This window comes from Prionailurus viverrinus, chromosome B1 (genome assembly GCF_022837055.1).
Source record: "Prionailurus viverrinus isolate Anna chromosome B1, UM_Priviv_1.0, whole genome shotgun sequence".
NCBI lineage: Eukaryota > Metazoa > Chordata > Mammalia > Carnivora > Felidae > Prionailurus > Prionailurus viverrinus.
In genome coordinates this window covers 35,407,958-35,428,765 of record NC_062564.1, presented here as the reverse complement: position 1 = coordinate 35,428,765, position 20,808 = coordinate 35,407,958, and the positions used below count along the sequence as shown (strand labels likewise).

Here is a 20,808-nt window from a genome sequence, read left to right as displayed (position 1 = left end):
ACTAGTTTTGTGATGCGAACAAATCACGGTCTCTCTGGAGCTTTTTCTTTCTCTTTCTTTCTTTCTTTCTTTCTTTTTTAAATTCTTTTAATGCTTATTTTTGAGAGAGAGAGAGAGAGAGAGAGAGAGAGAGAGAGAGACGAACGTGAGCAGGGAGGGGCAGAGAGAGAGAGGGAGACACAGAATCCCGAGTGGGCTCCAGGCTCTGAGCTGTCAGCACAGAGCCCAACGTGGGGCTTGAACTCATGAACTGTGAGATCATGACCTGAGCCAAAGTCAGCACTTAACTGACTGAGCCGCCCAGGCGCCCCTGGAGCTATTTCTTAAACTCTAAAACAGAGATGGAAACTTGAATTCTAAACTGAATCTCTGTTCCAGGAACATGGGGGCAGGGTGAAATTCTACAGAATTCTCAGAGTGGTCTTCACAATGATTCTAACTTGGAGTCTAGTACTACAGACTAGCTATAAAGAAATGAAGAACTTAGATGCCATTATTTGTGGTGCCACAGCCTCTCTAAATCTTAATTTGGAATCACAGTATTTTTAGAATTGCAAGTTACCATAGAAATTGTTCCAGTTCAACCCTCTCATTTTGTAGATGAGAAAACCAATCTGGAAAGGTCCAGTGACTAGCCCAGGGTCATTCTGCTGGTTCACGACTGAACCAGGAGTAAACAATCCACTTTTCTCTCTGCTATTCTTCGCCATGAATTTGTTATGTTTATTTGAAGGAACTAAGGAAAATCATCTGATCAAAATACCTAACCTTAAAATACTGTGGAATTTCAAAGGGGCTCACTATTCTTGAAAAGACTGGAAATGCAAGGAATGAGGAGGGCAGCATTATCGGGAGGAAGGAGGCTTGTGCTGACCCGGCTCTGTCTGAACAAATGATAGGTTCCAGGTATCATGTTGGCTGAGTGCAAAACGTCACTGATAATGTCTTTGAGACAACAGGTAAAGAACCTGGACTGTCCAGGGCAACTGGGACACATGGCCATTACACCCACATGGAATACCTTCCCTTCTCCCAGCTTGATCAAAGCTGTCCTCAAGTCCAAAACCTTGCTTACCTTCTTCTAAATGTCTAAGACTTCATTTGGCATTAAAAAATAGCCTACCTTTTATATTAATTGAAGTTTACCCATTTAAAAAGTAAAACATACTCATCAGAGAAAACTTGGGAAATACAGCAAAGTCAGAGACAGAGAGAGAGAAAGAGAAAGAGAGAGGGAGAAAGGGAAGGAAAAGAAGGAAAAAACCAAAACAGTGCACGGTCTCATATCTAAAGATAACCAAGGCTAATGTTTTGGTGTTAATTATATTTTAAAAGTTTGCAGAAAGAAAAAAATCTGAAGCAAATATGCCAAATGTTAATAGTGGTTAATTCTGGGTGGTAAGAGTGTGACTACTGTTTTCTTCTTTGCACTTTCCGTATTTTTCAAATAAACTAAAAAAAAATCCCTTGTTTTTTTCCTTGACTACAAAAATAACACCTGATCAGTGTCAAACACTTGGAAAACATGGAAACACACACACACACACACACAGAAACAGTAACACCCTGAATCTGTGTGTAAATACATGGACATGTGTACATATGCATATTTATATAACTTAAAAAACCTAAACATATCATAAAGGCTTCTATATGCCAAGATGTGGTTGTCATCAGCCTGCCCTGTTAAGAGCTACCTAGTATTTCATTATATATCCCTATTTTATTTTTGTGATCCACATCACTTACTAATGATCATTTCAACTGTTTCCAATTTTTCTTCTATTATTAAAAACACTAATAGCTAAATCTTTGTGTACATCAAGGATTAGTCACATAGGATAAATTCTTAGAATTGGAATTGCTGGGTCAAAGGATATATACATGTCTAAGGCTTTGATACATTTGCCAAATTGCCCTGGAGGCAGATTGAGACAGTTTACATTTTTTAAAAGATTGAAATGGTTTACATTTTACCACTAGCCCTTTGGCCTGTTTATCAGGATTTTTTTTCTGGCTTAGCGTTTGCCTTTCCCTTTTGTGGAATTAATCTGAGTTTGCTTTTATCAAAGTTACACGTGTGCATGGTTTAATAAGACAACAAGGTTTGTTGAGTGAAACATGAGGTCCTATCCTCCCTCCCCCTGCCCTAATCTCACTTGCCCAAGACAAGCACTTTTCGACTCTGCTGGGTTTTTTGGCACGTACCTTTGCATCTCTAAATAAAAATGCGTCTATTTCTATCTCTGGTTAGGTTTTAGGCACTAGCTGCTGACTTTTTCTTTTGCAAGGGGAAGATTTAACAAAACCAACCAACTGACCAAGCTCTTGCAGGCTTCTACCCGTTACACAAAGGCACATCCGAATCTCCTCTTCTTCTCAATACAGTTACGTGATTTGGTCAGATCAATAAGTAAACTGTTGGGAGAATAATGTGATTTCTTGTCCTTCCTGCATGTGGCAGCCAGCAGATTTTTCAGCCTCAGCCAAACCTTCAGAAGCTGCAGAGTTCCGAGCCAAGCCTCCCAGCTAGGCCACTCCCAAATTCCTGACCTGCAGAAACTGGTACTGTTGTTTGGAGACGCTAAGTTGTGGGGGAATTTGTTACACAGCAATACGTAACTAATAACACTGCATGCTTTTGCTCCTAAAATTGTCATTTTTCTTTCACGTGCTGAATTTTCTATGTATTTATTGTCTAAATTTACTCTTAATACATTCACTCGTGTCAGGTATTCACTTCTTGAAGCGGTGTCCGAGGCAGCCTCCAAGCTGCTCCGGTCAGGACCCGTAGCCTCGGCCCCTGGTGTAGAGCTGGAGACCCAGGCTCGCCCTTCTCCTGCCTCCTATAGGAATTCTGACAGCTGGAATTCGGGTCTTCCTCTTTGCTGGTTTACTCCTCGTTGGGGCAGAGTAAAAGTGTGTGTGAAATCACCTTTTGAGACTTTGCATAACCAAAACCTCTTTGCTCTGACTCACACCAGTTAGTCTGACTGGGTATAGAATGTAGGTTGGACTTCATTTCTTTCAGAATCTCACAGACTTTGCTTCCCTGCCTTCTCATTTCCCAGTGCTATTGTGGTGAAGTCTAAAGCACTCCGATTTCTATCCTTTGTAGGCAACCTACCCATTCTTCATGCAAGCTTCTTGAATCATGTTTGTCCCTGGTGGTATAAACTTTCACAGTGATGTACCTCGTGGGTCTAATTGCACTCACTGTGCTGGGATACGCACCAAATTCTTTCAATTTGGCAATTTGTAATCTTTCGTTCTGGGCTTAAAAAAACTTTGTTGTGGCTCGTGTCTTCCCCCATTTTCTCTGTTTCTCATTTCTGAAATTCATTTTTTTTTAATTTTTAAAGTTTATTTATTTTGAAGGAGAGAGAGAGAGAGCAACCATGGGAGGAACAGAGAGAGAGAGAGAGAGAGAGAGAGAGAGGAACAGAATCTGAAGCAGGCTCCAGGCTCCGAGCTGTCAGCACAGAGCCCAGTGCGGGGCTGGAACCCACGAACAGTGAGATCATGATCTGAGCCAAACTTGGATGCTTAACCAACTGAGCCACCCAGGTGCCCCATTTATTTCTGAAATTCTTGTAATTCCAGTGCTGACCCAACTTGGTTGCTTCTCCAGTTTATTTTTCAACACTTCGTATCTTCTAATACTTGTAAAGTTTTTCATTTCTGCTATCATATTTTTAATTTTTTTTTTAATTTTTTTTTACATTTATTTATTTTTTGAGAAACAGAGTGAGACAAAGAGTGAATGGGGGAGGGGCAGAGAGAGTAGGAGACACAGAATCTGAAGCAGGCTCCAGGCTCTGAGCAAGCGGTCAGCACAGAGCCTGATGCGGGGCTCGAACCCACGAACTGTGAGATCATGACCTGAGCCGAAGTCGGACACTCAACCGACTGAGCCACCCAGGCGCCCCACATATTTTTAATTTCTGAGAGGTCTTTTTACTTTTCAGGATGTCCTTTTTTTTTATGGTATCTTGTTTTATTTCATGGATGGCTTCTCTGATGATCTTTAAAAAAATTCTTTTTTAATGTTTCTTTATTTTTGAGAGACAGAGAGAGACAGGGCATGAGCAGGGGAGGGGCAGAGAGCAAGGGAGACACAGAATCCAAAGCAGGCTCCAGGCTCTGAGCTGTCAGCACAGAGCCTGACGCGGGGTTTGAACTCACAGACCGTGAGATCATGACCTGAGCCAAAGTTGGACGCTCAACCGACTGAGCCACCCAGGCGCCCCATCTCTCTCTGATGATCTTAATGACGGATTTACAAAAAGTTTCTTCTGCCTTCCTTCCGTCTCAGTTTCCCCTCAAGTTGTTTTCTGCTTTTGCCTCCATTTTTCACACCAAACACTCCCCTTGGGAGTGTGGTAATCTTGGGTGTCTGCTCACATACGGGACTGGAGACAAGACAACTGATCAGAAGCTGTGAGCGCTCAGATATTGTCTGTGTACTGTGTGCAGTGACCTGGCTGAGCAGTGTTGTGGGGAGCCCCTGATGTCAGTATCTGTACTCCTGGGCAGGTAAGATTTCCTAGAGAATTTTTCAGTCTCTCGCCATGGGAGTAAAGGCCCAGCAGAGTTGTTCCGAGAGCTCAGTGAGTAGAAGAGGTCACTCGAGCACATGCCATGCGTGCAGGTGCCATGGGGGAGGGGAAGGGTTGTCTCAGCACTCCCCACGCATTTCTTCACTTCACCCTCCTGCCTTCAGGATGGCAGTCCTGCCCGCAGCTGGGCTTACAGTGGATCTGTGTTTTGTGGGCCCGAAGCTTATATGATTTTGTATGCCTTTTAAAGAAAATGAATTTACAAATATCAAAATTGGATGGGGCCCCTAGGTGGCTCAGTTTGTGGAGCGTGGGACTCCTGATCTCAGGGTTGTGAGTTTGGGCGCCATGCTGTGTGTAGAGATTACTTAAAAATAAAATCTTTTAAAAACATTAAAAAATATTAAAATCGGCATGAGAGTGTTTATTTAGACAGAGAAAAGAACATAATAAATTACAAGTTATAAAAGCTGACAAATAACATGAAATCAAAAACTCAAGAATAACCTAAAATTTTATTAATCATCTGCCTGACACACCTCTGTATTCATTTCCCTGCATTTTTTGGCTGCGTAGTCTATGATTGCCTCTTCATGTGACACCGAGTGGGTAACATCATTTTCGTAGAGAAAAGAAAGGTAATTCAGCCTTTCCTCTAGTATGGTTGACTGAAACTTGTTTTCTATTATTGACAGTTCAGAAAAGCTTTTTTTTCCAGCTTACCAGTAATATATAAATATAATAAAAATTTCGCTGTAAAACTTAGGAAAATCTCGTTTCCTTCATAAATAAACTGTAAGATTTCAGGACACATTTCAAGGTTTCTTGTATAATGACTACTTTTAACCACTCTCTGAATTAATGGGGGCAACCAGCTTCTCTGTTCCTGATGTCACTGGAGGAGGGCCCATCATGAGTTTTGTCATCTTCGTTATCTTTCATGTTAAGAACTTTAAATTGTTTTATCAATGTGTTCTAATGATTTGCTCCTCTTTATTAACTAGATTATCAAACCATCGCTCCTCTTTAAAACTGATCTCATTCGGGGCGCCTGGGTGGCGCAGTCGGTTAAGCGTCCGACTTCAGCCAGGTCACGATCTCATGGTCCGTGAGTTCGAGCCCCGCGTCGGGCTCTGGGCTGATGGCTCAGAGCCTGGAGCCTGTTTCCGATTCTGTGTCTCCCTCTCTCTCTGCCCCTCCCCCGTTCATGCTCTGTCTCTCTCTGTCCCAAAAATAAATAAACGTTTAAAAAAAAACAAAAACAAAAAAAACTGATCTCATTCTTTTTTAAGAAATATTCTTAAAAAAATTTTTTTTAAATGTTTATTTATTTTTGAGAGACAAAGAGAGACAGAGTGCAAATGAGGGAGGGGCGGAGAGGGAGGGAGACACAGAATCCGAAGCAGGCTCCAGGCTCTGAGCTGTTAGCACAGAACCTGAGGCGGCGCTTGAATTCATGGGCTGCGAGATCATGACCTGAGCTGAAGTCAGATGCTTAACCGACTGAGCCACCCAGGCAAACCCCTGATCTCATTCTCTTAATGAATGACTAGGTTTGAGTACAATTTGAAAATGTTTTGTTGCACTTTGATTTCAGAATAATATCTCCTGATTTAACTGCTCACCTGTGTCACTTTTGTTTTGTGTTGTTATTTTTTACCCAACTTTTCCCTTAGTTTTTTTCTTCTTTAAAATTTTTTCCCCAGCTTTATTGAGATACAATGGATCTATATAACACTGTGAAAGACGTACAACTTTTTTTTTTTAAATTAAGCTCTACATCCAATGTGGGATTTGAATTCATAACCCTGAGATCAAGTCGCATGTTCTACTGACTGAACCAGCCAGGCACCCCTTTCCCTTAGTTTTTAAATACATTTAAAGATCACCAAGAGAGGTGCCCTCTGTATATTTCCAATTCAGGAACCTGAAATTTCTCACAGTTTTATCAAAGTTTTCAAAAAATGTCTACAAACTGCAGCTAAAACAGCATATTTCCAATTCAACCCTCCAGTCGCATCCCAAAAGGCCTAGGCTACTCCAAAGCTGCCTGACATGAGGGGTAGTATCAAGTAGCAAAAGGAGGAAGTGAAGGCAGAAGTTTTCTTAACTGAATGCAGTATAAACACATTGTTGATGTTTGCAAAAACACAGGATCATGTGAACACACAGCTAAGGTTCCTTCTGGGTCTTGGACAAGGTCCATGCCAGCAAGGGGCCCTGAAGCTTAAATTTTATTAAATAGTTTTTACATAGTAAATCCACCTTTGTGTGCCTAGTATAGGAACTCCCTGTCTCATACTCTCCAAGGGGTGGGGCCCCTTCATTCTTTTGCTAGGGTGAGGCAGGGACAGTCTCCCAGGGACACCGAAGTTGGAGAGGAGATGGCAGGGCTCTAAACTTACTCAGAAACAGCTTTCAACCAGTTCTTCTGATCCGAGAGCTCGGCTTCACCCCGCTTCTGGAAGTACCCAGTGCCACCGATTACTGACCCTTTGAGGATTCTGTGATGTAAGTCATGATGGCTTGTGGTTTTCCTAAATGCCAGTTTAGGATCTGGCTTTCCTGGAACTAAGTCAGTTACTGCATGCAACTGCATTCCAATTCCCAAATGTTGTTGATGTCTCTATCCTCCCTGAATTTGTAGATCTATGCCTTAAAAAAAAAAAAAATCACTTTATTGTGCTTTTTTTGTGGGATTTGTGAGGGAGATAAATTACATGTACGTATTCAATCTGTCATCTTTGCTTCGAAGCTGGTTTATTAATTTTTAAATAAGAGCTTTATTGAGGTATAATCCACACACCATAACATTCATCAAGTGTACAATTTGGTTGTTTTTGGTATATTCAGAGAGTTGTGCAACAATCACCATGATCTAATTTCAAAGACATTTTCATCACCCCTAAAGAAACCCTGTATCTATTAGCATCATGCCCCGTTTTCTCCTCTGCTTCCAGCCCACAGGCAAACCAGTAATGTACTATCTCTACGGATTTGCCTATTCTGGACATTTCATATCAATGGAATTATACAATAAGTAGCTTTTTGTGTTGGCTTCTTTCAATCAGCAAAATGTTTTCCAGGATGATCCATGTTTTGGGCATGTATCAGTCCTTCATCCCTCTTTTATCACAGAATAATAGTCCATTGCAGGGATACACAACATTTAGCCACACATCCACTTATCCATTTATCCGTTCATTGAGCGGTGGTCACTTGGGCTGTTTCTACTTTTTGGCCATTATGAATGCTGCTGCTATGAACATTTGTGTACATATTTTTGTGTGGACATATGTTTTCATTGTTCTTGGGTATATACCTTGGAGTGAAACTGCTGGGCCATATGGTAAGTCCACGTTTACCCGTTTACCTGTTTACCCTTCTGAGGAGCTGCCAGACTTCTCCAAAGTGGCTGCGCCATTTTACATTTCCACAGTAGTGTATGGAGTTTCCAATTCCTCCACATCCTCACCAACACTTGTCATTGTCTTTTTTATCTTAGCCACTCTGGGGGCTATTTCACTGTGGTGTGATTGGCATTTCTGTAATGACTAATGATGTTGAACATCTTTTCATGTGCTTAGCAGTCATTTGTAGGTCTTCTTTGGAGAAACATCTATTCAAACCCTTTGCCTATTTTAAAAATGGGTTGTCTTTTTAAAAATTTATTATTATTATTTTTTTTAATGTTTGCTTATTTTTGAGAGACAGACCATGAGCGGGAGAGGGGCAGAGAGAGAGAGGAAGAATCTGAAGCAGGCTCCAGGCTCTGAGCTGTCAGCAGAGAGCCTGATGTGGGGCTTGAACCCATGAACCATTAGATCCTGACCTGGGCCGAAGTCGGACACTTAACTGACTAATCCACCCAGGCGCCCCATCTTCTTTTATTGTTGAGCTGTAAGAGTTCTTTATTTAGGGTACAAGTGCCTAATCTGATATATGATTTGCAAATATTTTCTCTCATTTTTGAGGGTTTTTTTTCACTCTTTTAATGGTATGCTTTGAAGCACAAACATTTTAGGTTTTGAAGAAGTCTAATCCATTTTTTTGTTGTTTGTGCTTTTAGTATCACATCTAAGAATTCTCTGCCAAATTCAAGGTCATGAAGACTTACCCCTATGTTTTCCTTTTATGATTTCATAGTTTTAGCTTTTACATTTGGGTCTTTGATCAATTTTGAGTTAATTTTTGTATATGGTGTGAAGTAAGGGTCCTACTTTATTCTTTCGCATGTGGATATCCAGTTGTCCTGACGCTGTCGAAAGGACTATTCCTTCCCCATTGAACTGTCCTGGCATCTTTGTAAAAAAAAAAAAAAATCAACTGACCATAAATGTAAAGGTTTATTTCTGGACTCTTAATTCTATGCCATTGATCTACATGTCTATGCTAGTACCACAATGTCCTAATTATTGGACTTTTGTTGTAAGTTTCAAGATTGAGAAGTATTGAGCCTTCCAACTTGGTCAAGAATGTTTTGGCTACTCTGTGTCCCTTGCATTTTCATATGAACTTTAGTGGTTTATTTTTTATATTTAAATCATCACTCCATTTAGAGTTTGAATGTTGGCCAGCCAGTTGTTTAGTTATTTTAACATAATCTAAAAAATAAACTATCTTTGACAAATCATTTTATTAGGGTTAAATACTTCTATTCCATACCACAGACCTGTCTACTCTTTGGCCAGTAACACAGATTTAATTATTTAGGGTTATAACAGCTCTTAATTTCTAGACAAACAGATCTCTTCTCATTACATTTCATTTTCAGGTAATTTACTGGCTATTTTAATTTGTCTTGATATTTATTTATAAGTTTATTTATTTGGGGGGGAGGGGCAGAGAGAGAGGGAGACACAGAATCCCAAGAGAGCTCTGTGCAGAGCCCGACATGGGGCTCAATCTCATAAACTGCAAGATCATGACCTAAGCCAAAATCAAGAGTTGGATGCTCAACCTCCTGAGCCACCCAAGTGCCCCTGTGTTACTTTTTTTTTTTTTAACTTTATTTTACATTTATTTATTTATTTTTGAGAGACAGAGAGAAACAGAACACAAGTGGGGAAGGGGCAGAGAGAGTGGGACACAGAATCCGAAGCAGGCTCCAGGCTCTGAGCTGTCAGCACAGAGCCCGACGCGGGGCTCAAACTTACAAACCATGAGATCGTGACCTGAGCTGAAGTCGGAAGCTCAACCGACAGAGCCATCCAGGCGCCCCTCCCCTGTGTTACTTTTTAAGATGAACCTCAAAATCATAGGTGGTGCGCCCCCCTCCAAAATCAAGATACTTATTACTGAAAATGCACTATATTTATAGATTAACTTCTGAAGATCTTACATTTTTACAAATACTACATTTGCTCATTCAGGGCCATAACATTTCTTTCCATTTATTCAAGTCTTTTTATTCGGTCTTTTAGTCTTAAGAGTTTTTCCATATAGGTCCTCTACTTTTATTTTGTTTAATACCAAGATCCCAAAGTAACACTTACATGTGAAATTTTTAGCCCTACACAGGTCTTAGGTACATTCCACGAGATTTTTAATTTTTGGTTGTATTGCAAATGGAATTCTCTTTCTCATTTTATTGGCCTGGTACACACGAAAGCCATTGGGTATTAAATATTTACCCTGAAACCATTCATCACACCTATATACTTAAGTTATACAGCCTGAGAAACTCAGGTAGGAAAAAAACCCCCAGATTAGATTTTCTAAATAGACAAGTCATATCACTTGAAAATAATGGTAAAATTTCCTTTTTCTTTCTCAATGTTTCATACCCACTTCTTGCCTTGTGTGTTATAGCATTGGCCAGAAATTGGAGAAAAATGTTTCTGACTTTAGTAAGAATGGTTCGAATCTGATCTTTCACTATTAAATAGGAAGAAGGCTACTGGTTCTATTCAGAAAGACTTCTAATAGCAAGGAAATATCTTTTTGTTTCTAGTTTCCTAAAAGACACAAAGATTGGATTTTTAAATTATATCACAGTGCCTTTTTCAGCATACATTTAGATGACCAGTTTGCTCTCTTTGACCCAGTACTGTGATGAACTGTGCGAACGTATTTCCTAAGACTGAGCCACTGCTTCCTTACTGAAGAAAATTCTGCTTGGTAAAGGGTCAGGTTAACTAGCTTTGCTGTGTATGCATCTTGCTTTCTGATTATGCCACATAAGCCCCTCAAGTGCAGGGACTGAATGTTACGGTTCTTTGCAACTCCCGTAAGTACCGTACAAGGTACAGTGTTATTTTCAACCTTTCGTTGAATGGATGTTCGGTAAATATTTATCGAGGGCCTCCTTTATGCCTAGAACTCTGCTAGGTTCTAGCAATATCAGGATGAACAAGACGAACTCATTCTTTGATCTCATGGAGCTCATGGTCTAGTTTTGCGCACACAGTAAACACTGGATAAATGATTCAACAAATAAACAAGTACATGGCCCCAAGGGCCCTATATAATACCACACTCTAATTTAAGTTTCCTGAAAAAAAATTACTCTCATATAAGGCTTTAGAAAGAACAAATAAAGGTAATATCACTGTCTTTGGGTCTCCCAGTCCTTATCCGACTCAAACAAAAGCTAAAAAGGGGAAAGTGCACTCATGGAGACCGAGGAAACGGAGGTGGCCTTTGGCGTCCACAGTAAAGCCAGGTGACGTTATCAGAGTGTGGGTTTAGGGAAAACCGACATTTCAAAGAGCTTAAGAGGAAATATGAAGGGAGAAGAGTCTCCTGGGCTTATTCCAAGGCTGCCAAATGGTCGATATGCTCCCCTCTGTCGGAGAAAGGGCCAGAAAACTGGGGCAGGTGCCCCACCACCACTGAAGCAGTCAAAGGTGGCGACGGGAAAGCGAGTAGAAAGAGCAAAACAGCCACCCTTCAAGCCGCTCTTCTGCCTCTTCTTGCCACTGCCTCCCTGATCTCCCCCTGTGGCACTAGGGACTTCTTCGGGACAGACAGCTGTTCTGGAAGGCGTGTGGCAAGAGCAACAGCATCGCAGCGGCTCCTCGGCCCAACTGGGGTGGTGGGTCGAGGCTGACAGTCCTCCAGGACCCGGGAAGGCTCACTGGGCCTCGGGACCTCAGTTCCCCTCCTCCTCACAGCTTTCCTTAGGCTCTCCCCTTGGCATGCGGTGGGTAAGCAGAGGTCCGGAGAGAAGACAGGGCCTGCTCCCCACAGGATGTCTCTGCTCTGGAAGAAATCAAGAGGGCTCTGAGCTCCCGGCCTCTGGAGTAGGATTCCTTACTTGGTTCTACTTGCCATTCCGTAAATATGAGCACCGGAGGGCAGGAGCAGGGATATTTTGGTCTGAGCAACAAAATGCAGAGAGCAGTTCTCTCAAGCGTACTCTCCTCCAACCCCCAACATGCCCCACCTCAAAACAGAAAAAAAGTTCTATGTATACAGAGGGAAAGGGGGAAAGATTTACTTTCACAATAAAGAAAAGTCAACAGGATGTTCTCCAAAGCTACAAATACACTTTTTCAAACAGTAAATATCTCTATTAGCAGCACGATGCGAGTTGGCTAATTCTGTCTGTCTCAGTAAAACGTTTCCAAAAAAGCTCCTGCTCTTGTGTAATGTCTATTTACAAAAACAGCTCTTTTGCATTTTCAATTTGCTAGGTTTCTCAATCTTTTGCTTCCCCACCCCCTCTGCTGCAGAGGCAGAGACAAGAGGCAGGCCCAGATGGCAGTTGGGTGGGGATCCCCTGGTCACCCCAGCAGATCCCTCGAGCCCCGCCTTCTTTGGAGAGTCCTCTGCTTCCATTACAAAGATGAGTGGAAAGAAGCTGAAACCTACACATTCTTCCCTGGTCTTCACCTTGGCCTCTGGAATTGTTTCTGCTGAATGTGAATAAGCCTCGGCCTGGCTTGGGGGTGGCAAGAACCCTGAAATGATTCAGTCTATGCCACCCCACACTTTCTGATGGATCACAGTTTTGGGGGCAGGGAGGAGGTGAGGGAGGTGAGAACGGAGGGAGGGCTGAGCAAAGAGTAGGCGGCAGCTGATAGTGGCTGAAATCCTGGCTCCCCGGGGAGTGGTCTGGGCCTGAGTCACTGTCTCGGCAAGAGCAGGAAGGTGGGCGAGAGGCAGCAGCTTCTGAAGGCTGGAAGGACAAGCCCCTCCCCCGTCCCGGCCCTTCTGTTACCCTGTCCTTGGGTCACTGCCTTCCCTGGTCTGAGGCCCCACCAAGGCTATCGCCACCTTGACACTGGGAGAGAGAACAGAGAGCCGGGGGCCCGGACAGGGCTTCTGGAGAGGCAGCCGGCTCCGGCAGAACAGCTGCTTGCTGGGTGTCATCCCCTCTGCAGGGCCAGCTGGCCATGATGCCAACTGGCCACACAAAGTTCAGCCTGAGCAAGGACGTGAGAGACCCCATCACAAGGGGAAATGAACTGAGCTGCAAAATACCCATTTCCAGCACCTCTGACCACAGCGCCCCCTCTCAACCCCCACCGCAGTCCTTCCTCGAAATTAGCCACATCTAAAACCAGAGCAACACACACTACCCTACTCGCCACCAGTCCGAGGAGGTATGTGTGTGTTTAAAAATAAAAGGCATGACTCTGTGACTTGGCTGACTTGTCACTTGGACTAGAACAGTCCCCCAGCTCAGCTGTGATCCCTTCTTCCCCACTGTTCCCCAGGCTGACCTCTGAGAAGTTTAGACAGAATGAATCACAGAATGGTCAGTGTGATCTCACAGAACGTGAGATCACAGAAATCATCCAATTAAAGTGACCATTTATGGAGCATCTACTATTGCTGGTTTGGGCTGGGTACTTCAGAAACATCCGCTCATTTAAAGCGGTCCACTCTTGTATTCCTCACAAGAGACACTGCGCTGGATAGGGGGGCGCGCTGGAGCCACACTGCTTGGCTTTAAGTCCTTGCTCTGCCAGCCGCCAGCTGTGAGGCTTCGGACAAGTTACCTAACCTTTCTGTCTCTCAGTTTCCCTGTCTATAGACTGGGACAATAATATAGCTATCACGTGGGGTCGCCGTGAAGGCCAAATGAGTTTAGTGCTCAAAACAGATCCTGTCGTAGGTCAGCAGCCTGTAAGTACTGGCAGTAAAGGCAGTGGTGGTGATATTTTGATGATGAAGATCAAACTGAGGCCCAAGGGGGTGGCTCACACTCAGTTACACAGAGGTAAGTATGGTTAGGAAACCTGAAACAATTCTTTTCTGTTTGGGGGGCATTCAGCCACTGCCAGGCCCCCCCAAGTGAATCCATTTGCCAACAATGAATGGGGACTTCCTCCCAAGTAGTAAAAGGATCTGTCACAGAAGTCTGGAGGCTGATGGAGCATCTAAAGGTCAAGAAAAGGGAGGAAAGAAGGCAATTCAGGGAGGGAGGTTGTTTGTTTATTTTGTAGCTCTTTAGAAAATGGGTTCTCCCATGTTATAAAAGGGAAACAGAAGGCATTGCGAGGTGAAAGTCTTCTGCTTAATCCACAAGCCGGAGACAAGCCTCAGGGGCCTGCTTTCCATGCTGATGGGCCCACGGTGGCTCAGATGCCCACAGACTGCGAAGTGCCGGGCCAGTTGTTTAGCTTCTGAGGCACGAGCTCTAATCTCATGTTCACTTCTGTCTCTTACCAACGAAGGATTGTACAAAGAGCTTTCAGTCTACCTTTTCTCTTATCTGCTGAAGGTTTGGAAGCAGGCCGGAGGAGGAGGAGGAGGAGGAGGAGGAGGAGGAGGAGGGCTGAGATGGAAACTCGGAAACTCGCTCCTAGGCCCACTGTCTTGGGACATCCTCACCTACCAGCCGTAGGAGGCAATAATTCCCTTGCTATGAGCGGTGAGGTCAGCTCTAGTTGTGATGGCAGTCAGGCTAGGCATGACAAAAGTTAACAGAGAGTATTATAAAATATTGCCAACACTCAGAAAGTTAGAATACATAATAAATACTCCTGTATTCACCTACTGTTATCGCGTTTCTAATGCTGAGCCACACTTGCTTCAAATCTTACTCTTTAAGCAACGCAACAGCTCAGACAGATACTGTTGATGCAGTCTGATTCCATTTCCTTGTCTCTCCTCATGACCTTAGCAGTCACCACGACCCTGAATTTAGTATGTATTATTCTCACCCTTTCACTACATTTGTTTAAATCCGTGAGCACAATACAGTATGGTTTTATAGGTCTGAACTTTATAAAAATAGCACAATATTGAATGTATTACTTTGAAACTAACTTTTTATGACCAGCATTCTGTTTCTGAGATTTGTCCGTGTTGATAGATATAGCTGCACTTCATTCATTTTGACTACGTGTTTCATTATGTAAAGACAGCACATATAGGCTGGACATCATAAACAATGAAGCAACTAATACTCCCCTGCACTCACCTGCTGCAGGAGAGCTCAGGTTTCTCTGGGTGACTGTAGAAATCTCCAAAGTGATTGTATTGTGTCAATTTTTACCTCCACGCTCTACGCCACCCTGCACCTGATGCCAGTGGATGGGAGCTCCTCCTGATTCTCATCCTTAGATACTTGGCATTGCCAGACTTTAAAATTTTTGCCAGCCAGATGGCTGTGAAATGGCATCTCATTGTTACTTTAATGTGTTTTTCCCTGATTACTAAGAAACCAACATCTTGGTATAGGCTTTTGTCCATTTGGGTTTTCTTTTCTATAAAGTGATGACGTTTTTCACATCTATGGATTAAGTTCTTATAAAGTACATGGCTGGTGCTCTTCATAGTTGCCCCTTCCGTATTTCTTATTATAACCCACGAAAAACAACTAAGTAAACCAACAACACGGAGTCATAGCTATTAGCTTATAGCCTGAATATTTGTAATAAACACCTAGATCAGTGTGTTTCTAAATGGGATCACTCATCAATCATGTAAACCGCTATACGTTATTCCAGTGTGTTTGCCCACAACACACCGGGTCCAAATTAGACATGGGATCAATTGAAATGCATCATTCTTTTAAAAATGAAATAGAACATAATAGAAAATATAGGAATGCATCACACATATACCATGTGAAACTTTTATTTGAAGCATAAATGTTTTTGTGTGCTGCAATAATGAAGGTTTTTTTCTTTCTTTCTTTTCTTTTCCTTTTTTTTTTTTTAGGCTTCATGCCCAGCGCAGAGCCTAACACGGGGCTTGAATTCACGACCTTGAGATCAAGACCTGAGCAAGAGTCGATGCTTAACTGACTGAGCCACCCAGGAGCCCCTCAAAGGTATTTCTAACTGCAAGTTGTGGTCAAAAAGTTTTGGAAGCCACTGTCCAAGTTAGCCCCCTGGCTCCATTCTTCCTCTTGCCTGAAGTACAGACTGTTGCCAAATTAATCTGATTAACTCACTGGTTTCCCCATGCCACTTCCTTGCTCAAAACCTTCAAATTTCAAAAGCTTAAGCTCAATGTCAGTCCCTCAGCATGGCACTCAGAGTACTGACAGTGGGGCCCCAACTGCCATCAACGAAGCCTCTACCCAAATCACTACTTGCTAAACCCAAGCTGGTCTCCTGACTGTCCACCCCAAATACTCTTGATGCATTCCATCTCCACACACCTTTTCTACACTATTCTTCTAATGTGGACCCCTCGCCCCCCACTGTAACAAATCACATCCTCTGAAATCTTTCTTGACGATGCCACACCAACATTTATTGGCTGTCATTCCTATGAATCCCGGGCACTTTCCAGACACTGGCTGAAGATAAGTATCGATTCTTACAGCCTTCTGACTGTCCACCAGTATTAAGTATCAGCACAGGCCCTAGTACATTATAAATGTTCAATGAGCATTAAATCAACAAAAATTTTATTGAGCATTATCTGTGTGCAACATGTTATCCTGGGTCCTGTTTAATGGGCTAGCTACCAAAATAGTGGGTTCGGGGAAGCAACAGCTTAACTCCCAACTCCAAAGCCACTTCAACACACATACGTCAAGAGTGTAACACAGAAGAAAACATCTTTGATGAAGAAGCTGTGGGATTCAAGATACTTGCCTCTTTCCAACTACTCCCAAATCTGGAAAGAGCCCCTTCCCCTCTCATTACAAACAGCTGGAACAAGAGTGAGATGTTTTACATTTGTGCCCAAAGCAACGTCAAATACAGGGTCTCACAGACTCTTCAAGGGGGTCCCTGCCTTCTGGGCATGACCATGCTCGGTATAGAAGAAAAAGCCTGGGGGGAGTCTGGCCTGTCCGAAGTGAGTGGGAGGGCCACCCAAGGCGGGGAGGCCTCAGAGTACCACAAAGCTGACATGGTCCAGAACACCTGGAGGTCTGCAGGACACAGGACTTCCTCTTCACTTCACATGTGAAAACTGACAACTTCCTGTAATTCACTACCAACCTGTAGTGTTCACACAGACCAGCAAAGTAAAATAGCGTCCTTTGGGACCCAATCAGCTTGGGAATGGTCTTCCACTTTTCAAGCACAGAGAATACTCAGATTTTAGTTCTAGCTCTCCCAGGTACTCCGTGAGTGAATTCTAATAACTTGTCAAAGGGAGATAATAAGACCCGAACTGCATACTGCCAAGGGTAGATGTGAGGACGAAATCAGATAATGGATGGGAAGGAAACTTGAAAAGGTAAAAGCACTATACGAATGCATGATAGCAAGAGTAATACTAGAGGGAAAAGAGATTCCACTGAGAACATGTTTGAAACAGAATGGATGGTTCAGACTAACCCAGCAGTTTATCTTCTTTCCTTTATAGTCCATTAATTTCATTTAACAATTACTGACTAGGTACTTACTATGTGCAAACAGTGCGCATACACAAACGTGAAGAACTTGTAGATTCTGCCGCCACGGAGTCTGTCTGGGATAGGAACACGTTTTTGGTCCCTGGAAGGATGTGGAAGTGCTACAGGAGTTCTATGCAAGTTCAGAAGAGGATAGTTTGGGGAGGGGGTGGAGAGGAGAGGGGAGAGAACAATCAGAGACAGCCTCAGGGAGGCGCTGAGGCCACTTCTTCCCTCTTTGATTTAACAACAGCACGCTTAGAGGCTCTTCATTTGAGGAAGTGGCTTATAGGTTCTGCACATTTTTATCTGAAAACTTTTCCTGAGCTGAGGCAAGCCAGGAAATGGAAAAAAAAAAGTGCTCATTCATACATTCAGTAAACATGCACTGATTGCTGGGAATACTACTAGGGATATAGTGATGACCAAGCCACAGTCCCTTTCTCAGTAACTTGCAGACTAGGGGGTCACTGACAAGTAAACCAACGATTCAAGTACAGATACTAATGAGGGTCAGAGCAAGGGGACCCGGCTCAGTTTAGTGGGGTATGGGGGGCTGTTCAGGGGAGACCCTCAGAAGAGGCAAAGCCTGCCCTTATTCTGGAAGAATGAGTGCACCTTGGCCTGGTGGATGAGGCGGTGAGGGGTGGGAGCAAAGGGCATTGCAGCAGAGGAACAATGCATATCGAGGGGCAGAGGCACGAGAGGCCAGGGAAAGCTGAGACACAGGAGTAACATGGACAGCCAGATCCAGAAAGGCCTTATAAGTTATGGCCCAGAGTCAGGCCTTTATCCTGAAGATGATGGGGAGGGCATATAGGGTGAGAACATGGGGGGGACAGGTCCCAAGGAATACCAGTATTTAAGGGGCAGACAGAGGTAGAAGAGCCCAGAAGAGTCAGAAAACAATCATATTTGCATAGTCTCCATTTTTTTCACAACAGGCTTGGGTGGCAGCGTCAGCTTGGATTATCCATTCCATGTCAGAGGTGGAGAAAACAAGACCGAGGAAGGTTAAATGCCTGACCAGGCCACACTGTGAAGGAGGGAACCAGAACCTGAACTCAGCCCTCTACCTCCCAGCCACATTTATCTGCACTGACTCTAATTTCCTTCATTCTGAGTCAAACCTCTGGATCCCTAGTATAGGAAGATTTCCTCCAGGACTACTTTTTCCCTTGACATTGAACCCAAAGAGCATCAAGGCATGTGGTTCCAGGGAAGGCTATAACCCCTGAAGACAGCGAAGCCAGGTAAATAAGCCAGATTCTTCTTAATTCTGTTGAATTCTCCCTCCATACAATAATAAAGACACATACACATAAGAAGAGAGAGGAGACCAGCAGAAGGAGAGGAGAGGGAAGCACCTGACTTAAGCCCAAATGGTGAATCAGTGATCTGACATATGAACATAAAATGCCTCCTTCCTCGCAGGGCACACCACTGGACAGCCTGGCTTAAAGACACGTGGGTGGTCAGTGGGTGAATGCATGGGCAGATGAACAGGAAGGCAGCAGGTACCCACAAAACAAACGGGGTGGGCGGACTGCATGCACAGAGGAAGCGAGGAACAAAGACCTCTTACTCTTCATGCAAAATCCACAGTGTGCAAAGGGCATCAATATTGGACATTTCTCACTGTGACATTTTGAAAGCCTGGCCTAGCCCAGAACAATGGTTACCCTCTGGGGACCAGGGGCTGAGTGCCCCTAGGCCTTATTCAATGATGGCTTGGCATACCCCATGTGCTTGGTGAACTCGACCTTGGGCATCAGCCTCCCATGATGGCTCTACGTCACTCTGGTCTCTTCCCCCACTGAGAATTCCAGTCTTGGATGAATGGATGGATTCATTCTGGGAGCAGGAAAACCACTCCAGGAGTGAATCAGAAGGACCCAGCCCTGGTCCCTTTGCCAGCCATTGAGCCAGGAACTGAGTGTGATTGTGTGCCCAGGCGCCGGTGCTGTTCCCCTCTCAGGGAGATAGGGTCAGGGTCCACGTAAGAGATGACGTAGTCACCCTCTAAAGAAGAAGAAAAAGGAATCTCAGCTTTGAGGGACAAAGCTGCCCTTTTGGTTCTGACCCTCAGTCCAAAGAGGTGCCAAGCTGCACATGTACTAATAAGTTAATTCTACAGGATAAAAATCGCAGCTTTTGCTGAACAGTTAGTTGTCAATTTCAATTCTCTGCAGCCTGACAGACCTCAGGAAATAGGCTACTACTTTTTCAGAAAAAAGCTTCTTCAAGATGGGTGGGAACAGCACGCCTCAGATCACCAAGAGAATATTCTACGCTGGTCTGGGCTCTGTTCTCCTCCCGATTTGTGAAGAAAAGGTCAATTTATTTTTAAATTTGTAAATGCCAATGTAAGCAATATAAAGCATCTGAACTTCCTGCTTTCTTACCTTGAAAAATTAAGCAAGAGAACTCCAACGATTCAAGGTGCAGCAGGCAAGAGGACATCTGTATCACGAGGCTGGGAGACCCAGGCTGACATTTTAAGGAAGTAATTCCTCTAGGAAAGGGAACTGAAGGATTGCCACTTTGCCCATCGTTAACTAGGTTATAACAAGATGGGAAAGTTAGCTAACTTTCAAGGCTCTAGCCCCGGAATCGGCCTCCTGGAGCTAAGGTGGAGGGAAAAGGAGCAGTTCCTACCGGGGCTTATTAGGGCACTGCTCCAGGCTGCCCTCGTGTGCAGGCACCACCTGTCTAACGTTTGTCCATCAATCTTTGTCTAAGAAACAGGAGGGAGGAGGGGACAGAAATGGTTTAAATTTTGTAGTACAGAATTGTCCTGAACACTGACTGACATTAGCTGCTTGTCGCCAGAGCTTAGTCTCCACTAATGGTCAAATGTGAGCCCGTTAAGAGCCTTCCTGAAGGATACTCTACTATCTTCATTCATTCATGACTAGTTATCACACATTTACTTTGTAAAGAAACAGCTAGACTATGAGGACAGAGTGGCAAACATGTTCCCGATGCTAATGGACCTTGGATTCCAAAAGGTTTGATTCATCTTGTACATCCCCGGGGCGGGGTGGGGGGGGTGGGGTCAATGTATTCAGACAAGCAAACTACGGCTGGATCCTCTGAGGTTTCGCATTATGGATATGCAGGTCCTTGGGCCTGAAGGTAAGGCCCTTTGGGCAAACTGAGTCTTACAAAATAAATCAACCATTAAATATTATTTAGTATCTACCATGAACCTAGCACATATAGCAACGTACCTTCCAACTCTGGAGTCGTGACTCTACATCTCTGAGACTCCTAGCATCTTTTCTCATGGCCTGCTAGTCCCCATAATGTTTAAGCTTACCAACCGCTATTTTCAAGAGAAAGCAGTGAGTGGGTAATGGCCCTGGAAATGATTAAAACTAGTCCAATCCCACACTGGGAGTGTGGGTGTGGGTGTTCAATTCTGGACCTTTCCAAAAGAGAAGCAAGTTTTGTCCTTTGAAGACTGTTAAGTGGTGCAAAGGCTAGTCATCT

The 20,808-nt window shown here is 43.6% G+C and overlaps 1 protein-coding gene across 1 annotated transcript in view; it reads right to left on the bottom strand.

Annotated features, from left to right (window-relative positions):
- The window catches only part of BIN3 (bridging integrator 3), a 42,702-nt gene that overhangs the window by 21,349 nt on the left and 545 nt on the right, over nt 1–20,808 (bottom strand). The gene's annotated exons all lie outside the window — the stretch shown is intronic.